This window comes from Heloderma suspectum, chromosome 12 (genome assembly GCF_057233095.1).
Source record: "Heloderma suspectum isolate Gila_16-S chromosome 12, 16-S_ref, whole genome shotgun sequence".
Taxonomy (NCBI): Eukaryota; Metazoa; Chordata; class Lepidosauria; order Squamata; family Helodermatidae; genus Heloderma; species Heloderma suspectum.
In genome coordinates this window covers 28,358,001-28,379,330 of record NC_139469.1, presented here as the reverse complement: position 1 = coordinate 28,379,330, position 21,330 = coordinate 28,358,001, and the positions used below count along the sequence as shown (strand labels likewise).

General features: G+C 43.7%; 1 long non-coding RNA gene across 3 annotated transcripts in view; it reads right to left on the bottom strand.

Moving 5' to 3' along the window:
• LOC146336750 (uncharacterized) overlaps positions 1-21,330 on the bottom strand; it is a 510,408-nt gene that overhangs the window by 416,996 nt on the left and 72,082 nt on the right. Inside the window, exons 1-2 of one of the 3 annotated variants that reach the window (XR_014785599.1) lie at positions 5,939-6,021; positions 4,691-4,767 (exon numbers count right to left, since the gene is read on the bottom strand). The exons of the other annotated variants lie outside the window; for them this stretch is intronic. This is a non-coding gene — a long non-coding RNA (uncharacterized LOC146336750). Of the gene's footprint in view, positions 1-4,690; positions 4,768-5,938; positions 6,022-21,330 lie in introns of those variants that run through there. 3 annotated transcript variants of the gene reach the window in all.

The window sequence follows — 21,330 nt, the reverse complement described above, 5'->3', positions numbered from 1 at the left end:
TTTAATCTGGACTGCAGGGTTGTTGTTAACCACTGACATCACATGGATACTTTTATATGTATATAATGGGTAAAATCCAACAGAAGTCCTACTTAGAGTAGACCCATTTAAATGAATGGGACTCAAGTTAGTTATGGCCAACTTAAGTCTCATTCATTTAATGGGTTTACTCTAATTAGGGCTTACATTGGGTTTTACCCATTGCCTTTAAACGTATGCTTTGTTTTTAATTTGAAAATAAGAATCACGTGTGAAAAACATTTAACAGGGACCTCAAAAGATCACAAGAACCAAGCTTACTCCAACAGAACAAGAAATGCTGCTAAACACATGAGAGATATGCATTGGCCTCATTCAGACAGAACAGTAAACTATGTTTTAGCATGAATCATCCCCCAGGTTTATGGACCCTCCTCCCCTGGTGCAGTTTTGCAACAGAGTCCCCCCCCCAAAAAAAAAATGCATACAGAAATGTATATATTAGGGTAAATAACATTAGTGTCATATATAATGAAAAATGTGTGCAAAAAATGTTGATATCTGGAAAAAAAATATTAAGAGAAACATGCACAAAAAAAGCTTCTAAATTTTCAAGTAAACTTTTAAAAATAAAAATATCAAAGTTCAGGACAAACCAAATGTAAGATTTGAAAGCTGAAACACTGGGAGAAAGCAAAAGTGACAGATTTGTCCATCCCTACATGCAGGAGTCAGTGAAAGTGACAGACTGGTCCAGGACTCAGAATTGGGGTGGTGGGGGAGACATGAGGCTGATGCTTGTACATCTAGCACTGAAACACAGCTTAGTGTCATGTCTGCACCTCATCGCTGTGTGAACATGGAGATATACTGACCGTGTGTAAGGGGCATTTAACTTTTTAAAGGAAAAATAAAAGAACAATAGAGAAACCTTCTAAACTATGACCTGCAATTTACCAGCCATGTTCTAATAACTACCAAAAATGTAGCATTGTCTATGAGCTTCTTTACATACAAAAGTGGTTGGATCCTTTAACATAAGGGGAAAGGATGAACACATTAATGAGCAGTGATATTATTCTATTTCTGTCTGTCAGCCATACTACTGACAAAAAAGGATGCCATCTGGTTTACAACCCCCCCCCCAAAAAAAAGCACCTGCCATCTTTGTAACCTAATTCAATATCATGTCACAGTTAATTTACTGAACATTCACTGCTCTTCTTCATCCCGCCACCCCACCCCTCTTTCTCCAGACAATACAGGAGGCCAACCTTTTAGATACTTAAGGGAATTAATTATGCTTGTCAACACTATAGGGACACACAAAAATATCATTCTTCTGGAAGGGGTTCCTTTTGGAAGGTATGAAAGCATTTTCTACACATAAATAGAACACACACACACACACACCTCCCCATGAGGGAGACTCACAGTGCCTACCCTAAATGTGGATGTTATCAAATAAACAGGAAAACAGCTCCTCCTACTAATCCCAGCCATGCCTGATGCTGCCCTGAGGGTAATTCCAAGCCAAGTTAGTGGGAGCCTTAAGGCACAATCCTATGAAAGTTTAGGCAGAAAAAAGTCCCAAAACTCCCAGCATTCCCCAGATAGCCCTGTAATGTAACTGGAATGGGCTGCAAACTTGTGATGTTCAACATCTCAAGATGATGTACAACAAGACAATCCATATAATAAATTTATAGAGAGATATAGACATACACTGATGCAGTAATAAAATGGCTAATGTTCCAAGAAACAACCACCTAGAACAACAACTTAGAACAATGCCTTCATAAGGACTTGGTCTTTCTATCCATCTATCTATTTTTGTTATTTTATTGAAAATGTTTATAGGCCACCTTTCAAGGCAGGAGGCATCCCAAGATCACAGATCATAGCCTCATAGGGTTGGAAGGGGCCTGCAAGACCATCGAGTCCAGCCCCCTGCTCAGTGCAGGAAGTACTAGCCAGGGCTGACCCTGCTTAGTTTCCGAGATCAGACAAAATCAGGCACATCCAGATGATGTGCAACAATACAATCCATTACACGCACGCACATGCACACACACACACACACATACAGATGCAGTAATAAAATGGTGAATGTTCCAAGAAACAACAGCCAGCATAGGATGGAACCTATAACACAATTTGCAGATACAGCACAGTCTGGTAAAACTTAATCAGGGGAAGCCCAGAGAAAACAAGTAAGTTCTCAGGGCCTTCTTAAAAGCCTGGAATGATGGGGCCTGGAGTCAATGGCAAGTCATTCCACACGTGTGAGACCACTGCAGAAAAGGCTCTTTCTTGTGTAATTGCCCACCTATCTGCCCTTACCAATGGGCACATGAGAAGGGCCTGATCATCTACAAGCTGAGCTTCAGTATTGTCTTGCCAGGTGGGGAGAATAATCTTAGCACTGGCCTGGGTTTCTGATCAGGTGCAGAACAGCAATAATTTCCCTTGCAAGTTGCCACATGGTAAGACAACACAAACGATTGGCTTGCCAAGTGTTTGCATGCACACACGTTGTTTGTCTTTATTCATCCTGTGAGTCTGGGTAACAACAGGGTAGAAAGCGTGATGGAAAGGGATGGGAATAGTACTGTGGTGTAGAGATTCTATAGAATGTCAATGCTAGGACCTGAACCCATGCTGAGGATGGTCTTCCTACTAGTCCAATTCTAACTTCTGGAAACATTGGAGATGTTCAGGGGACTCTTCAGGTATGTATCGTTCCTGACAATCAGTAGCCAATATTTCCCATTCAGTTCTATGTGGTTCCTACATGCTGCAGTATTAAGAATGGCCAGCAGATGGAGGCAAACAACCACACATCAGATTGCAAAACCGAGCTGTTTTAGGTACCAAAGAGTCGGGCGTATTATTAAGCAGCAAATTACATAACTGTTCAGAATGAAACTTATGTAATTATTATGCAAAATATACTTATTATGTCTTTTTATATATCTATACTGGAAAGGCATCATTATAACACACACACACACACACACACACATCATTGTCTGCTAAAGTCTAGATGAAATAAAAGGGGGTGATGTGAATATATACATGTCCACCTTCCCAGAGTCCCACAACCAGGGCATGTGGGCAACAGCACTCTATTAATACACACGCACATAAATGGGAATGCTCAAGGTTGTTTAACGTTTAAAGTTGTGTGAAATTAAATGAAAGACTGAAAAGAAAAAGCGTAGAATAACACTGTGCAAATTCACAGTAGGAACAGCTAGTGCTGTTATGGAAAAGATAATAAAAACAGGGTCATAAAAGCTAAAATCAAGGACTAAAATGAAAAGCAGCTGGAAAGCAATGCTGAAAGGTGTGGCCAAATAAAACTTAAAAAATGTTGACTAAAAGTATAAAATAGCGATGGACGCATTCTCTCTGGCTCGCCGTGCAGGAGCCCATGGAAGACTACAGATCATGAGTAGGGATGGCGGAGAATTTCTCCCCGAAACTTCGGGGGGCCGAGCGCCAACATGTTCGGCCCCCTGAACAAGTTTCGGGGAGAAATTCTCCGCACCCCCCCCGCACCCCACACACCCCCCGGGACGGGACTTACCTTTCCCGAATGTCCCTCCCGGCGGCAGGTCCAGCCGGTGGTTCGTCGGGTCTTCATCCGGGGCAGGAGCGGCAGCCGGTCTTTCGACCGGCTGCCGCCGCCGCCATTCCAATAAAAGAAGAAAAAAAAAACGCCCACGTAGCCCACGAAAAAAATCATCACGTAGCCTATCACGAGTGACTTTAAAAAAAAAAAAAGCGCATGAGGATAATGGCGGCCCCCATAGGGAGCCGCCATTCCCGTTCCTTATTTGGTCGCTGTAGTCTACGTAAAGATTACGTAGACTACAGCGAAAATAAGGGCAACGCTATTTGCGTTGCCCTTATTTTCGCCGTAGTCTACGTAAAGATTTACGTAGACTACAGCGACCAAATAAGGAACTTGAATGGTGGCTCCCTATGGGGGCCGCCATTTGCGTACGCGCTTTTTTTTTTTTAAGTCACCTGTGATAGGCTACATGGCGATTTACGTAGCCTATCAAGGCTGACTTTGCAGATCTAGCCGTGATAGGCTACGTTAATCGTCACGTAGCCTATCACGGGGGCATTTTTTTTTTAACTTTTTATTTCGCGGCCGGGCGAGGCGAGGCGCCTCCTCCCCGGCCTGAATTTCAGCCGGGCGAGGCGGGAAGCCTCCCCCCCGGCCTGAATATCAGCCGGGCGAGGCGGGAAGCCTCCCCTCCCGCCTGAACTTCGCGGGGAGAGCAGCCAAGTGCCTCCCCCCCCACCGCAAAAAGCTGCGAGACCAGGTAAGTGACTTTCATGCACCCCTAATCATGAGGGCCAGCATGTCAAGGCAAAGTAGAGAGAGGAGGAACGTAGGGATATATGCCCCCCCTCTCCCCATTGTTGCTCTTGCTGCCAGAAAAATGAAGGAAGATGATGTTTAGGGGACAGGGAGGGTTGGTTGAGAGGGAAATGTGGCAATTCTTCTCCAGCTCAAATTTTAATCCAGTCTGGAGTAGAGGTGTTTGGATTTGGTGAAATCCATCCCGTGTGTGTTTCATGGATTCTGGCATCCATTCACAGATAGATTCATTTTTCTTTCTTTATGCACAAATATACAAATAATTCCATAAGACAGTTCACAACAATTTCCGTAATTTAGGTTAGTACGTACCATTTAGTGTTTTGTCCCCCATTCCAGTTAACTTTTCCCTGCATATATTACCAGTCACCGCAGAAACGTGTATTTTCCTATGAATAAATTTGCATACATTTCAGAAAAGTAAAAAAAAAAAGAAACAGAAAAAAAGATCCAAACGTCCAGGGACTCCGCAAGGCCCAATGAATCCATTCCGCAGTAGATTCCACAGGTCAGATTCTTAGAAATCTCAACTCATTTTGGTTCATCTCACATTTCTCTAGGGTTGGCGGAGAATTTCACCCCGAAACTTCGGGGGGCCGAGCGCCAACGTGTTCGGCCCCCCGAACAAGTTTCGGGGAGAAATCCTCTGCACCACCCGCCCCCCGCACACCCCCCGGGATGGGACTTACCTTCACCGAATGTCCCTCCCGGCGGCAGGTCCGGCCGGCGGTTCGGCGGGTGTTCGAGCGGGTGCCGGCTGCCGCCGCCGCCATTGCAATAAAAGAAAAAAAAAACGCCCCTTGATAGGCTACGTGACGATTAACGTAGCCTATCATGGCTAGATTTGCAAAGTCAGCCGTGATAGGCTACATCAATCGTCACGTAGCCTATCACGGGTGACTTAAAAAAAAAAAAAAAAGGGCTTACGGATAATGGCGGCCCCCATAGGGAGCCATTCCAGTTCCTTATTTGGTCGCTGTAGTCTACGTAAAGATTTACATAGACTACAGCGACCAAATAAGGAACGCGAATGGCGGCTCCCTATGGGGGACGCCATTAGCGTATGCGCTTTTTTTTTTTTTAAGTCACCCATGATAGGCTACATGACGATTGACGTAGCCTATCACGGCTGACTTTGCAGATCTAGCCGTGATAGGCTACGTTAATCGTCACGTAGCCTATCAGGGGGCGTTTTGTTTTGTTTGTTTTTTTAACTTTCGCGTTCGCGGCCGGGCGAGGCGGGAAGCCTCCTCCCCGACCTGAATTTCGGCCGGGGCGAGGTGGGCAGCCTCCCCCCCCCAGCCTGAACTTCGTGGGGGGAGCAGCAAAGCGCCTCCCCCCCACCGCGAACGTCCTTCAAGGACAGGTAAGGGACTTTCATCCACCCCTACATTTCTCCAGCATCCCTAGTCTGGAGACGAATTTGGGTAGGGATGTCAGAGAATTCCACCACGGATCTCGGTGAGACCAAATGCCAGTGCATTCGGCCCCCTGAAAACCGTAGCGGAACGGCCTGCCACCCCCCTGCCCCCCGCGGATCCCCCCTGGGACGAGACTCACCTGGGGCGGATCTTCCGGGCGGCGGTGGCTTCGGTGGCAGCGGCGGCAGCGGACAGTCTTCCAACCAGCTGCTGCCACCGCCATTTCCAGGCTTGCCTTGTGTAAAAAAAAAAAAAAGACGTGATAGGCTACATAAATCTTTACATAGCCTATGACGGCTGGGTGGGTAAAAAACAACCACCGTGTACGCAAATGGCGGCGGCTATGGCCGCCGCCATTTGCATTCCTTCTTTTTACCGTCTTAATCTACGTAAATATTTATGTAGACTATGACAGCAAAAATAAAGGGGAACGCAAATAGCGTAGCGGATGCTATTTGCGTCCCCTTTTGATTCACCGTTTTAGCCTACATAAAGATTTACGTAGGCTAAAACGGGGAATCAAAAAGGGACGCAGATAGCGCCCGCTACGCTATTTGCATTCCCCTTTATTTTTGCCGTCATAGTCTACGTAAATATTTACGTAGATTAAGATGGCCAAAAAGAAGGAACGCAAATGGTGGTGGCCGTAGCCGCCGCCATTTGCGTACGCGGTTTTTTTGTTTGTTTGTTTTTACCCAGAGCCCTCCGTGGCTGGAAATCTGGCTGTGGACGGCTCTGGCCTGGCCTGGCCGGGCCTGGCTGGCTGCTCCTCAGAGCTGCCGCGGAGCACAGTCAGCCATTCGAGGATTCCGGGGGGAGGAACGGAGTGCCTCCCCTCCCAGCCAGGAATACGGGGGGAGGGACGGAACACCTCCCCCCCACCATCAACATATTCCCGAAAGGTAAGTCACTTTCATACATCCCTAAATTTGGGAGCTTCTAAAGCTCACCTCCCCTTTGAGTTGGGCTTTTCCAGTCCATCAAGGTTCTTTTCTGAGCCTGGCTTCAGAGAAGCATTCTAGCATCTCTGTTATAAAAAGAAGATGCCAAAAAGGTTTCCTTGGGTCTCACCCCACCTTTGGGAAATTGTCCCCAGGAACTCCCACAATGTACCTTCTCTGCTCCACAAAGCCCCTGTTTTCACTCTCCATATAGGGATGTATGAGAATTTCATTCCTTCTAGCAAATAATGCAAACAGGCTCCATGTGCAACCCCAAACGCAGATAGGAATGCTTTTCTCAGGAATTGTTCGCAATTTCCTAGGGATGTTGGAGGAATCTGTCTGGGGAGTGGAGTTCGTTGAGCTTTCATCAGCTTTCTCCCACTGGACTTCAGCTTGCGTTCCTGAGAGATTGTCCAACTCTATTGCATAAATGACAGGTTTGCACAAATGGCTATTTACACATTTTTTAATGTGTAAATAGCAATTTTGGGAAGAAACCCATGGCTCAGCTCACAAATGCAAGCTGAATCGGGGACACCACAGAACTCTGGCAGGCCCCAAAATGGCTGGATTTTCCAGCGACAGACATCCCTACAATTTCCCAAACTTGGGTTCATGTTTGAAAGTGTACAGTGGCACAAGTTGGAGCTTCTGAAAATGTGCACGCACACACACGTATGCAAATGTGTGAACCCTCCAAAACTCTGCATTGTCATGCTTTAGCTTAAGAGGGAAATGCTCATTTTTGTTCAAGAAACACACACTTTTAAAAATGCAAATTTTTCTCAATACAAAATGCACTTTTTTTTCCAATCAAGGAAAAACAAAAAGACCTTCACATTTGGAAATACAAACAAAGCAAAAATAGTACTAGAAGTACTAGGACGGACCATATCACAGGTAACAGCACAGTTCATTATCTGAGGGTGCAGAGCCTGGACAGGTCAGAGGCAGGGCATGCTGCCTCCGACCAGGCTGGACTCAATGCCAAGAAAGCACCATGATGACAACCACGACTGACAACCACAGTTTGTGGGGCCCTTAATGGATCAGGGATGAGTTGCAAACATGGCCACTCTCTGCTGTAACCATCATTCTTAAGATCTTATGAGGCTGGAGGGAACTGTTAGAAGATACCCCCACCTCAAAAAAAGACCCCTCAAGACCAACAAAATGCCTTTGAGAAATGACCCAGTGTTATTCTCATTCTGGTTATTGGCAAGCCTTTCTTTCTTTCTTTCTTTCTTTCTTTCTTTCTTTCTCTTTCTTGATTGATTGATTGATTGATTGATTGCATTTATATCCCACCTTTTTTCCTCTTGCAAGGAACCCAAGGCAGCTTACATTATCTTCCTCCTCTCCATTTTATCCTCACAACAACCCCATGAGGTGGGTTAGGCTGAGACACTATGACTGGCCCAAAGTCACCCAGTGAGCTTCCATGGCCGAGTGGGAACTAGAACCTAGATCTCCTGACTCCCAGTTCAACACTCCAACCACTAAACCATTGCCTGGAGAATGTCCAATGTTGTGAAGAAATGAACTTTTTTCCAGACTTCATTTCTGCATGCAAGATTCCCTAGCAGGTCCTTTTAAAAACCAAAGAACCAAGCAACAGTTACCTTCCTACACAGTGGGAGTGAGAACTAGCAACTGAAAGGTCTAACAATGTCAATCATTTTCCCCTCTACACCCAACCAATGCTACTCCATGATCTATGCATTTCCCAAAAAAGTGTGTTTCAAACTTTCCACTACTGTGTGTGTGTGTGTGCATATGTACACACTTCATAAAGATTGTCGTTAAGAGGGCCAATTAAACAGAATTCAGGCCTAGATTAAATTACAAAAGTCAAATTCAGTAACACAGTGCCTGTGTTATTTTGATACAGTCATTCAGACAAAGAGGTGTTGGCCATTCAGTGTGTGTGTGTGTGTGTGTGTGTGTGTGTGAGAGAGAGAGAGAGAGAGAGAGAGAGAGAGAGGTGCATGTTTATATGCAATTTCCTCTCTGGACAAGGTTCTGAGTTCTGAGGAAGTTATCCTAGGTCTTAAAAGCTGACAGTCATTGCACCAGTTTTTATTTCTGTATAGGGATGTGAATGAAATTCATCTGGTTCACATTTTAATATGAACTGACCTAATCCACACTTCCCAAACTAATACCTAAACTGTACAATTATCCTTCAGTTTTCACACTTTTTTGAATTTTTGAATTTGGTAATGCAGTTGTCCAAACAACAACTGTGTACAAAAATGCAAGCATTAGTGAAAATTGATTATACAAATATGCACATTAGATAAATGTGCATACAAAAAGACATATATTAGGGAATTCAAAAAAAAGAGTATATTCGGAAAAAAATGTGTACAAAAATGAATATGAATTTTCATGTAAACTTAAAAAGAAGAAGGAGGAAGCTCATGTGGAAATGGGATGGAAATAATTTACGCCTGAAAAGGTGTAAACGTTACAGAAACTGAAACAAATAGATTTGCCCACTCCTGCTATGAAAAATGATCTTGAGTATCATTTCTTTCTTTGTTTTTACCATTATTTATCTTAACACAGAATAAGATTAGAAAAAAAAGTATATTTCAGAAACATAAGGTCATAGCCAAGTTAGCTCCAATGTTGTCTTCCTGGTAGAGTGTGGGGGCAAAAAGTCAAATTTGATTTTAACAAGTTATCTAGAGAATAAAAAGTAGAGGAGGAGGAGGAGATGTAAAATTATTCTGGTTCATCACAATTATGGAATAACTGCATTTAATCAAATATAGATTATATATTTTTCTCTATTTTCATTATTGAAAATTAGGTTGGCTCAGATATGACAAATCTCTGCTTTGTAAACATTCTGGCAAGGTACAACCATTGCTACACTGAAGCAAATTGTGTGTATTTGGATTGTCTGACCTTTACAAAGTTTGCATTAACTGGGTTGCATGACAGATAACCCTATGGTAAAACAGAGCAGCTAAGGTCAGCAAATCCAAACTTTATTGACCCAAGCAGGAATAAGCTATCATAGCTGCTTCTTATCTCACAGAGCTTCTGCAGTACTCCTATTTATTCACAGCTAAAGGGTTCTAAGGCACCTGTCAAACTGTGAGTTGGAGAACTTACCAAGGTATAACAGGTCAAAACCATTGGAAGAATCATTATTATTTTGGGGAATGGGGGGAGGCAAAACTCAGCAGCGCAACCATCAACACATTTTTATTCATATTTTTTTTCTGTGTCTCCAGTAGTAGTATATACATAGATATAAATGCTTGATTTATATCTATGTATCAGGGGGTGATTTGTTAAACAAAGGATTCCACCATTTTATCCACACTTGGAGGATGCAAATCTTTCCCCCCATTGTGAATGCCTGACAAAGTCTCTATGTCTCTCCCACACACACTTTTGATGTGCTACATAATATTTGTCCCTGCGTCCTGTAGATGTAGGGTTCCTCTAGGCTCCCTTAGTCCAGCATATAGCATGGCTGGGAAGGAAAGCCCACTTCCTCCTTGGTCCAAAGAGTCCCTCACTGTCTCAGGCTTTTGACTTCCCCTGCCAGCCATGAAAGAAAAGGCCAGCCACATGAGGAGCTGAAGGACACTCTTCTGTCTCTTCACTCCCTACCTGCAGCTGCTGATGTCTCCTCAGGACAGGAGCATGCCCCACAACCTCTCTCCTTCCACTGCCTCTTCTCTCCCCTGCTGCCACTCTTGTGGCAGGTACAGCAGGGTGGAATCCCAGGCCTGTCCACCCCAGTAACCAAACACCAGTGGGCAAAGTCCAGCCACAACACCATAAGGGAGCTAAACATTGTGCTGTCGTCCTCATACACACTAACGTCCTGTGTTGTTTGTTTCTTTTTTCTGGAACAATATTATTCACACACATAATTGCCAGGCAGGCTTGCCTCATTTTTGCTGCTTCAGTATATCAACCACTTAGCACTCAGAAGCCTTGCATTATGTTAATGAAAGTCTTTTGAAATCCAGTGAAAGGGAGGCAATTTGTGTGGCATGTGTAGTTTACTTCATTAAAACGCTTGCTGTGGATTCTGCCTAGTCCTAATCCATAGGGGAGACTGAGGATTTAAGTGGGGCCTTGGCAAATAGCCTTCTGGTGGGGCCCACGTTTACTTCAGTGGACCCCCCACAAGCTTACCTGGCAACAAGCAGAAATAGAGCTCAGGATCGGTTGGCTGGGAACCACCATTTTAATTGACTACAATGCCCCGAAACAATGCTACACTGGGGAAATTATGGGAAACGAAAATGGCAGCTCCCAGGCCCAGCTGCTCGGCCACTGACTAGAGGTCTGGGGGGATAAAGGGGGGCAGGGCAGGCTTCAAATGTGCTGAGGCCCCATCAGATGCCTTGAGGCGTCAGATGCTGATGGGGCCTGCAATGGAAAACACGATTCAGGGTCTTTGCCGACATTACATTCCAGTAAGAACTCTCAATTCAGTACAAGTATGAACCACTCATTGCACACTCACATCCCAAGGAGAAGGAAATAATGAGCTGAGATGTACACCAATTCAGTCCGAGAAGGACGTGGATTATGTTGGACAAATACATCAGTTTTGGTTTCTCTCTTTTTTTCCCCCCAGCCTTAAGTTTGGTCCATTACTAACATTGGGGGAAACATTTACATTAAAATTCATACATTAAAATTCATATACATGTAATTCATGTAAATTACATTTACATTTTAAATGTAACTGTAGTTTACATTTATCCTAAACCATGCATTTTTGTACACAATGTTGTCTAATACACACATTTTACAAGAAGTTTTTTTTATTAATTTAATGCATTTTAATATTATCTCGCTAGTGTATTAATTTCCGTCTGCAGTTTTCCCCAACATACACATTTTTTGTAATACTTTTTTTAAAAAAATTGGAGACGCCCATTGCAAAATTCTGAGAAGTGCACATTTTGAAGGATAATTGAGTTCCACCTTGGTTTGAAAGTGCAGAATTAGGTAAAGTTCACATTAAAATGCCAACTGACCAAATTTCACCCCATCTCTAAACTAGATGGCCAGAGACAATGCATCCAAATAAATACTGATTTTGATCCAGCCAGTTCATTCAGTGCTTTCTCACTATGGTGATGAGGAGGGGTGCATAAGGCTCCAAGACTAAGGACAGATCAACAATACTCTCTGGAACACCATACTTGAAAAGGTAATAACTTCCCTTAAAATGAGCTTTACTACACTGAATCTCCTGCCAGCAGACCACCATTTATTTACAGAATGAGGCACATTTCCAAGCAAACTGTCACAACAGCTGCACAACCATAAACTTGTATTTAAATGCCTCTTGGCATTTAAACCTGCAGACAAATCTGTGTAGTTCAGTTGACGAAGTAATTTTAAATCTCCCCCTTGTGCAAGCACACACACACACACACACACACAGGCACGTGGATACTTTGGGTCAATTTTTGTGCTGCTGCTGAAAAGTTATTACGGTTGCATGGGAATCAATTGTTTTAAGCAACCAGGTGTCTGTCTATATCAAAGCCATTTTCCAACACTCCATGAAACTCTTGCATGGCCGAGAAATATTACCCTAGTGGGGCCGTGCAGATAGAAGCAAGCTTGCGTCTCAATGGCAGTGGTCAGCAGGAAGGGGGTAAAAATTTAAGTGTCCTGTACCACTTCAGGCCATGGGCCATGTCAATCCTCTGCACTGCCTCCATTGTGGCACTGGTTTCATGTCACTGAGCACAGCTGTAATTTGAGTTTCAGGGTTTTACTGTGGGTCATATCTTGACCAGGGGTCTAGGTAGATGAGGTTTCTACACAGAAGCCAGACAGGAATAGATCAACACCACATTAAATAATAATAATAATTAAAAAAAAAATCCAAGTGGGGGTGGAAGCCAAACAGGGTGTCTGGATGTTGGTCCAGTCTTGAAGCACATCAAGACTGAGCCTTAAATAAGAGTTTGGTTGAATTTAGGTCTGTTGGCCTGACCTCCACACTAACGCTTTGTCTTTTGAAGGAGCTTGGCCTTCTTTAGCAGCCTCAAACTGCAATGATGTGGGAGTGGCTGTGCATACGAGTGTCCTCATGCATGGAGTATGCAGAGTCAGAATATGCAGGGGAGCCCCTGGTAGGTGGAAGGATCATGACTCCTTTCTGTGACTGAATCATGTCCCTGAACCATTAACTCTGGATCTCCGTCTCCTGAGGATGAGGGGTCAGGAGCCTGGTTCGTAGCCTGTCCCTGAATGCACCTCTCTGTTTCCTTCCATATAAAGTAATGGTTGACACTCACTTCTGGGGGGGGGAGTGAAGTGTTACACTTGGGAGCAGCATGGTTGTGGGTTCAAAATATATCCACTGACCCTGACACTGGGTAGCCTTACTGGCAGGTACCCTGCAAAAGGGTGCATAGTGTATCCAGAAATTTGCTGCATGTGATGTGTTGTCTGTTTTGGCCTTAAGTGGGGTGAGTGATGCTTCAGTTCTTCAAATAATGCATTTCCCACAGCAGCAGCTGGGTGGAGCTGTTCCTGGAGCTACAGGTAATCATTGCCACCACTCTGCATGAGTATAAGAAAAACACATAATTAGGTATTGGGCACAGAGCTAACTTCTTAAGAATTTCCATTTCCGTGGTGTGTGTGTGTGTGTGTGTGTGTGTGTGTTGTTAAACCCTTTCCTAGCCTTTCTGATGGCAAACAATGTGGGTCACAGAAAAACATAGCAAGTGGACAGGGGCTAGGATTTCATTGCTAGTAGCGATGGCTATATATTACATCCAGAAACAGAGGCAGCATGAATATCATCTTCTGGAAAGCAACAAGGCAAAGAACTATTGTTCCCATAGCCTGTTCAATGGAGACTGGTGGCTCTGATGTCAGTGGGGTGATGAATCTGCTCCAGGTTTCAGTCAGAACCAGTCAGAACTCTAAAGAAGCTCTCCAAGGTGCAAAGCTATCCAAAGAGCTATCTGATGGGTTCAGCACCTTGGAGAGCTCCTTTAGAGTTCTGACTGAAACCCAGAGCAGATTCATCACCCCACTGACATCAGAGCTACCAGCCTCCACTGACTACAACTCCCAGCATTCCCGAGCCAGCATGGCTGGCTGGCTGAGGAATGCTGGGAGTTGTAGGACTTTTGCACTATCTACACATCCATAGGATTGTGAACTAAATGACTTCAGATGTTTCTTCCTTTGTGTATCTCCTTGTCTGAAATAGTAATTATACATCTAAAAGTTTAAGTACTGTGCATCTGAATAAGGGATAGGCAGCTTATGGGCCTTCAGATGTTTTGGCCTAGAACTCCCATCGTACCTCATGGATTCAAATGAGATTGGATTTCTGTGAATCTGACCTGCAAATTCCACAGTGGACCAGCTTTTCCAAGTTGCATGGATTCCACAGACTTGTGGACCATTAAAAAAAAATGATGGTGGGATTTGTGCCAATGCACACTTGTGCTAATGAGCTTTAGCTCAAGTGCACATTAGTGCAAATGTGCATTTGCAAACGAACAAAGTTTCCCTGCAATAAATCTGATTCCCTCAGTGAGTGGATGATGGAATGAAATAATGGGTTTAAGAAAATCCCTATCTATCCTTTAGAGTTCTAAAGGATAGATTTATCCTGGCATGTTCTGACTGAAACCCAGAGAAGATTCACACACACACACCACTGACACGGGAGCCACCAGCCTCCACTGGTTCTGTTTATGAACTTCCTAGTGATATTGAACTGGCCATTGTGGGAAACAGGATGGAAGACCAGAGAGGCCTTCGGTCTGATCCAGTAGTAGTTCCCTTGTATAACTACTTGCCAAATAATAATGGTCTTTGCAAGATAATGTCCTTTATTCACATACCCACAGCCCACCGCAAGAACTGCTGTTTTCCTAGAAAAAAGTATCACAAGGTTCCTTTTGGGGATGGGCAAATATGTCCATTTCACTTTCCCCTTCATCCAAATTGTTGTTGTTGTTGTTGTTGAATATCAAATTCTTTCTCTCCCAAATATGAATAACTGTATGGATTTTGGTAAAGTCTGATAAAAAATGGACTGAAATTAAATTCTCACCTGTCTGCACCAGCCAAGCTCAATAGGGAAAGCTATTCCCAGCTAGAAGAGGACCATACTCTACCTGACTGAAATATAGCTATTAAAACTGAGGAACCTGTCAGACATAAAGAGGTGGCAACCCTAATCCAGCACTAACATAGCTGAATACACAGGAATTCAAACCCAGACTTTTAAGAGCAAAGTACGCAAACCCCTGGGCCTGGATGGAGGAATCAGTCAGTTTTGGTTTCTCCTTCTTATAACCTCAAGTTCTTTTTGTCCCAAAATGGAGAACTTTGGTAAATTCCAAATCAAACTGGAACAAAATTCTCATTCCTCTCTAGTCCCTCATTGTCTCCCAATGAAAACTGTTAGTGTGGCAAACTGTGACTTGGACTCATACCATCATGTTTCGTGTGGGTGGGGGGAGCCGTTTAGTGGCTGTAGCACCTGCTGTCCACAAAGGATCCAACTGGCATAAAGATTCCCCTACCAGCTTCTGTCTCGCTCAACACTTCCACAGGGCTTACAATCTAAATATACACAGGGAACCAACAGAGGATGTGTGCAGACAGGAAGAATATGTCATTATTCAGTCACACACTTCGGGTTTGTTACTGTAAATTATAGGGGATACAGGAATGATCCAAAGGTTCCCTAGAAAAAGTATGTTTTGAGAAGGGAATTAAGGAAAACAAGGAATGTGGTTGTATGAAGGTGTTCTGGGGGCCAGTTCCAGGCATATGGGGCACAAGGGAAAATGGGTAGAGTAGGGGGTGTACAAGAATTTCATTTCAGTTTGCAAATCATTCAGACTTGCCCTGCTCACCATCCCACATGTGAACATGTATGGGAGTGTGCTTTTTTTGGGGGGGGGGCTTGGCAAATTCCCAAACTTGCAATTTCATTTGGAAAATGAATATTTTGAAACCTTCATACAGTAAACTGCACCCCCCGTACACGTTTCCACACTTCAGGCAATGGGGGGAAAGTGTGAACATTCGAAAATATGCACAAAAGTGTGCACTTTCCCCATTCAAACAAAAACAAAACAAAAACAGCAGCAGCAACAGCAACAGCAACAACAGGCCACACATTAAAATGGGAGTGAAACAAGGCAAGCTACAAAGTGGGATTCAGAGAATTTCCATGACCTCAAGCATTCCTGGTCCCCCATCTCTAGGGGGGGGGAGTCATTTCAGGGAGAAAGAGACCTTTGAATGGCTGAGGGTGGTGGAGCTGGATGAGCAAATGTCACAGGAAGGGATATATCAGGATATGAGTGCTATGACAGGGACAAGCAACTTGTGTGTCTCCATATATTTTGTTCCACACCTCCCATTATCCCTAGCCAACATAGCCAATGCTGAGGGATGATGGGAGTTGTAGGCCAAAACATCTGGAGGGCTACCCATTGCCCCTCCCTGCCTAAGGAGGGGCAAGCCCATGGAGGGTTTTGAAGGTAATATTTGTTGGTTTGCTAGTTGGCTTGTTGCTAGAAGGAATACGGGCATTCCTTTTCCAAAGGAATGTGTCCTTTTTAGCCATGGCTGCATCTCCTCAAAGAAAGAGGATTAGTCTTCTCAATCTTTTTATAGCCTTTCCTCTTGCATATTAATTTATTAATTTATGTGATGGGAGGTCCATGATGAGAGCTGCCCAGAAGCAATTATTGATCAGGGACAAGGCATTACACACCTGAAAGTCAAACTCCCTTTAAAACAAACAACAACAACAACAACAACAATAATAAAAAGATGTCCATCATGAACATGCTTCTATGGTTCTCTGAGGAAACCTGGAGGTAAATTATTCTCAGCTATTTTAACTGCCATATAGAGTGGACATCCTTTCACAAGTTCCCAGTTTTGTCTTAGATAATGAGGTAAGTGCTTGCTTCAATAATCCAGGTATTCCCTGCCTTCATCTTCATGCACTGTGTAGCAGAAATGAAGAAATGGCTCAAGTTTAAGGAGAGGTGAGCAACTGAAAATGTTGCGAGTGATGACCAAATACAAGGACAATGATATGGTTATGGGCCAATTCAGAAGAGGGATTTGGGTCCTACACATGATCAGTCTTCATGCCCACGCTCACATGGGCAAAAACCCCAATGGCCCAATTCAAGCAGATGCCTATGAGAAACCTCCAAGTGATGGTCATAACTAACTAGGCAGTCCAACACCTGCTACAGTCACTTCTGCAGACTAGAGACTGCTACCAACCCACCATCAGCATGACTATCTCCACTGACTTTCTGAGACTTCCTTCTTCCTTTCTCCTGCTCTGAATCTAAGAAGAAAATCCCACATGTTGCTGGTGGAGGGATAATTAGCGAGTGCATGGTGTCTCTGAGGGTTGACTGTTTTTTTTTTTGTAGGACTAGCATAGCTGGCTGAGGAATTCTGGGACCTGTAGGACTTTTTTTCTGTCTAAACATGCATAGAATTTCACCCTAAATGTATCATTCAGGAATGTGTTGATGGATGCTTTTGGCAGTGATGCTGTGTGTTTGGCAGTCTGACTCATTCTGTATTCTTTAACTAGCACAATCATCCACATGATAATCTGTTTTCCCCATAGCACAGTGATAGCAAATGTATAGCGTGAAGACCCAGAGTGTTTGGTGACAATTTTTGTTTGATTAAAAGTCTTGTTTTGAAAAAAGTGAAAAACAAGCAAAAGTAAAATACAAACAAACCAACAAAAAACCTTAATGCAAATAAATACTTAAAAGGAACGAAAGAGAGAATTTAAATATTACTGAAAAATCAAAACAAATGCTTCAAGCAAAAGCTAGACTTATTCAGAAAGCATCTCTAATTGCTGTTGCAGTCCTGGGGGAAAACCAAACACAATTACTTTAAAACTGGGAAATAAAGAGGAGGAAGGAGGGAGGAAGGAGGGAGTGGGAGGGGGAGGGGGAGGGGGAGGGGGGGAGGGGGAGGGGGGGAGGGGGAGGGGAGGGGGAGGGGGAGGGGAGCAGCAGCAGCTGCTGCAAGAAATGGGATAATACGTATTATTCAGCAAACACAATGACAAATCCAAGTTATATAAATTGCTAAAGCGTCTACCTTGATATAATAGACAACTATGATGATAATGATGATGTAATATCTACCAGGATGGACAGTGGCCAGCAAACAAAAACACTGATGAAATCAAGAGATTTCATTTTCTCCTATTATGCAGGTTCTGCAAACAATTGACTTGAAACTCTTTCATTAGTTCAGCAATGGTCCCACCGAAACGCAGCAGTAATCCGTACATTCACACTGACATCCAAACTCGGAGGGTCGCTTTACCATTTCCAAATTCATTAGGTCCTTTTCTCATTTAAAACAAGAACAAAAGCAGAACAAAACAAACACCCTCTCTAGTTAATGCAACACTCCTCTCTGCAAAACCATAAAGAGGAAATTATTTAAAGAAAATAAACATTCTGTGTCCTACCAGCACTGACAGAGATATATTGGTGATGCAGTAAAAACAAGCAAGAACTTGAATTTGCAGGGTGATGGTGAAAACACCTGGGACAAATGAGAAGACACCAAGAACCAGGCATAAGTTATACAACACAGCCTTCTTCCACAATAGGAATATAGGCAGCTGTTCTGAGTCGTAACGTCTGTCCAACTAGCTCAATATTGGCTCTACTGATTAACGGTGGCACTCCAGAGTTTCAGGCGGGTGTCTTTACCACCCCTACCTGGAGATGCTAGAGATTGGCCTTGAGACCATATGCATGTCACACATGTGCTGTCCTGCTGAGCTACAGCCCTTCCCATAAATGGCACACCATATCTGTTGGCCATTCTTCTCACCCAGTACACCCTTGTAGAGAGTTGGTTAATGAACAAAAGTGTGGACTACATGGAGCTCCAAAATGCCACTGGACAGCTGTGCAGTTTAACTTAACCAGCGGTTTTATGGTTAAGACAGCAGGCCTTTAACACAGGGTGGTAATTCACAGCCTGCCAGCTAAATTGTGTCATCCTGAAGGAAGACATGAGGGTGTTTTGCCTTGATTCTCACAGAAAAGCTGAAAGACACCCCCCACAACAGCTGGAATGTCAGAGGCTCTCTGTTAAGGGAGGCAATTAGATTCCTAGGCTAAATGTTTCAAGAAGCTTTGGGGTAAGAAAGAAGCTCCCTGTCTCTTGTGTGCGTGCTGGCCTGTTGGGGGGGGGGGAGGGGGCATTGCTCATGGGCTAGAATGAGGCATCCAACAGACCAGAGACTTTTATATGATCCAGCTCACTGCCCCACCCTTTGGTCTCACTCTAAGGAGGAATATGTATACTACCAGCCTAGAGAAACTTGTGGTCCTGAGAAATGGCATTCACCTATCCTGGGGACTCAGATTAGATGGTGGAGAATTCTTCCATGGACTCCAATGAGGCCAGATTCTTTAGAATCCCGCCCCCCGGAGTCCGTGGCAGAACGGAGGACTCCCCTCCGTCACCCTGCGAAATTCTCCCCGGACGGACCCTACCTGCGCTGGCTGGTCCAGTCCGTCTGCTGCTCTCCGCTACCGCTCTGCGGCAGCAAATGCTGGTCTGCGGCCATTTGCATCGCTACTCTTTTTGTGATAGGCTATGTAAAGATTTACGTAGCCTATCACGGCTAAAGCAGGGACACAAATGGCATCCGCTACACCGGATGCCAGTTGCGGCCGCAGACCGGCAGCGGACGGAAGTCTGGCTGCGGATGGGCCCAGCTGGCAGCTCTGCGGACTCGCCACAGAGCGGAGACAGACGAGGAGGATTCCGGGGGGAGGGACGGATCGCCTCCCTCACCCTGCGGACACCCCGGACCAGAACGGTAAGTGGATTTTGTACACCCCTAACTCAGATAGGCATTCAGTCTGTGGCAAAGATCTGCTTTGTCGCCTGAAAGGAGGTATGAACTTTCTCTCTCTCTCTCTCGCTCTCTCTCTGTATATTCTGCATCCATTTTCTATCAATAAAGTGTCATCTTTTTGTACAAGTGGCTTGTTTCATCTTGGTAATCAAAAGAAACTGATCAATGACTGCGATCTGACAGAATCAGAACCCTTGATCAATATAAGCCTGTTGGGCTGAGGCAGCATCCTGTTTTGGGACACATGGCACTGATGTAACACAGCATATCATGTTTGCCTAGCAATCAGTGCATCCTACATTTGCTGGTATAGTAGGTTCAGGGGTGTGTGTGTGTGTGTGTGTGTGTATGTATGTGTGTGTATAATTTTTTGTCATCTAGGACTATGGAAGGGGTAGCTTGGAGATTTTTACTACGTTCATCAACACTATCCTCCCAACGATAAAATTTACTAGTAACACCACAACTGAAAACCCAAAATTATCCTTCCTGGATGTACTCTTAACCATTGAAAACCAGCAAATTGTCACAGACTAATATTGTAATCCTACAAATTCCCACCTGTGTCATGTCATCAGAACCATCTGAAGAACATTGTATATAGTTTGTCTCTTAGGATAAAACAAATTTGTAACAACAAATAAAACATCTCAAGAAGATATAAAGAACTTAAAGAACATATACAAAGATCTGGATACTCTAGTCACATTATTGACTACAACATCAATTGGGCTTCAGTAATATCCAGGGATACCCTTCCTTATGAAGCAAAGGCTAACGCTTTGAAAGAAAATCACATTCCATTTGTCATGGACTACCATCCTGCTGCCCCTAATTACCACAATATAATTAAAGATAGTTACCGTATTATACCCTATTGTGCTCATTTAACACAGAAGCCATTAATTCTCCACCATGCACCACATTCAGAAAACCACGCAATCCATGTAAATTGTTAAAGCTGCACTTAAACAAGATGTTTGCAACCCAGGATCATACCATTGTAAATCAACGCATTGCATTACCTGCAGTTGCCTCCAAGAAACTACTTCTTTCAGGAGCACAATTACTAACAAAACTTATTAGACGATCGTTAACACACACTTCTACTTATGTGGTTTACTTAATTGAATATATATATTCATGTTGAATGCAATTTGTAGGGAAAACTACAACAGACCTAAGAATAAGATTCCAGAACCACAAATCTGTAATTCTTACCAAAAAACTGGAGCAGCCTGTTGCAAGACATTTCAACTCCGCTGCACATAGTCTGTTGGATTTACAGTTGGTTCCAGTAGAACAAACAAAACACCCTGATATGTTTGACAACAGGGACAATTTCTGGATCTATAGACTCAGAACTCTTAGTCAAATTGCCTTAATCTGGAGGACACTTTGTAAGCATTATACCAGTCATATCTCTATTTTTTCTACTAAGGAACCTGCATCTCCAAGCCTTCCAAACTGCCACTCCTGATACTCATTTAACAACACAGCTACTGATGAGGGCAGAAGCCAAAATGTTCAGCTTAAAATATATATTTTTAATACTCATTAGTCTTTCTATCTTTCAGATAGATAGATAGATAGATAGTTGAGAATCGGAAATTTGAGGTAAGTATGATACTCTAATATTGTGTTCACCACAGATTAAAA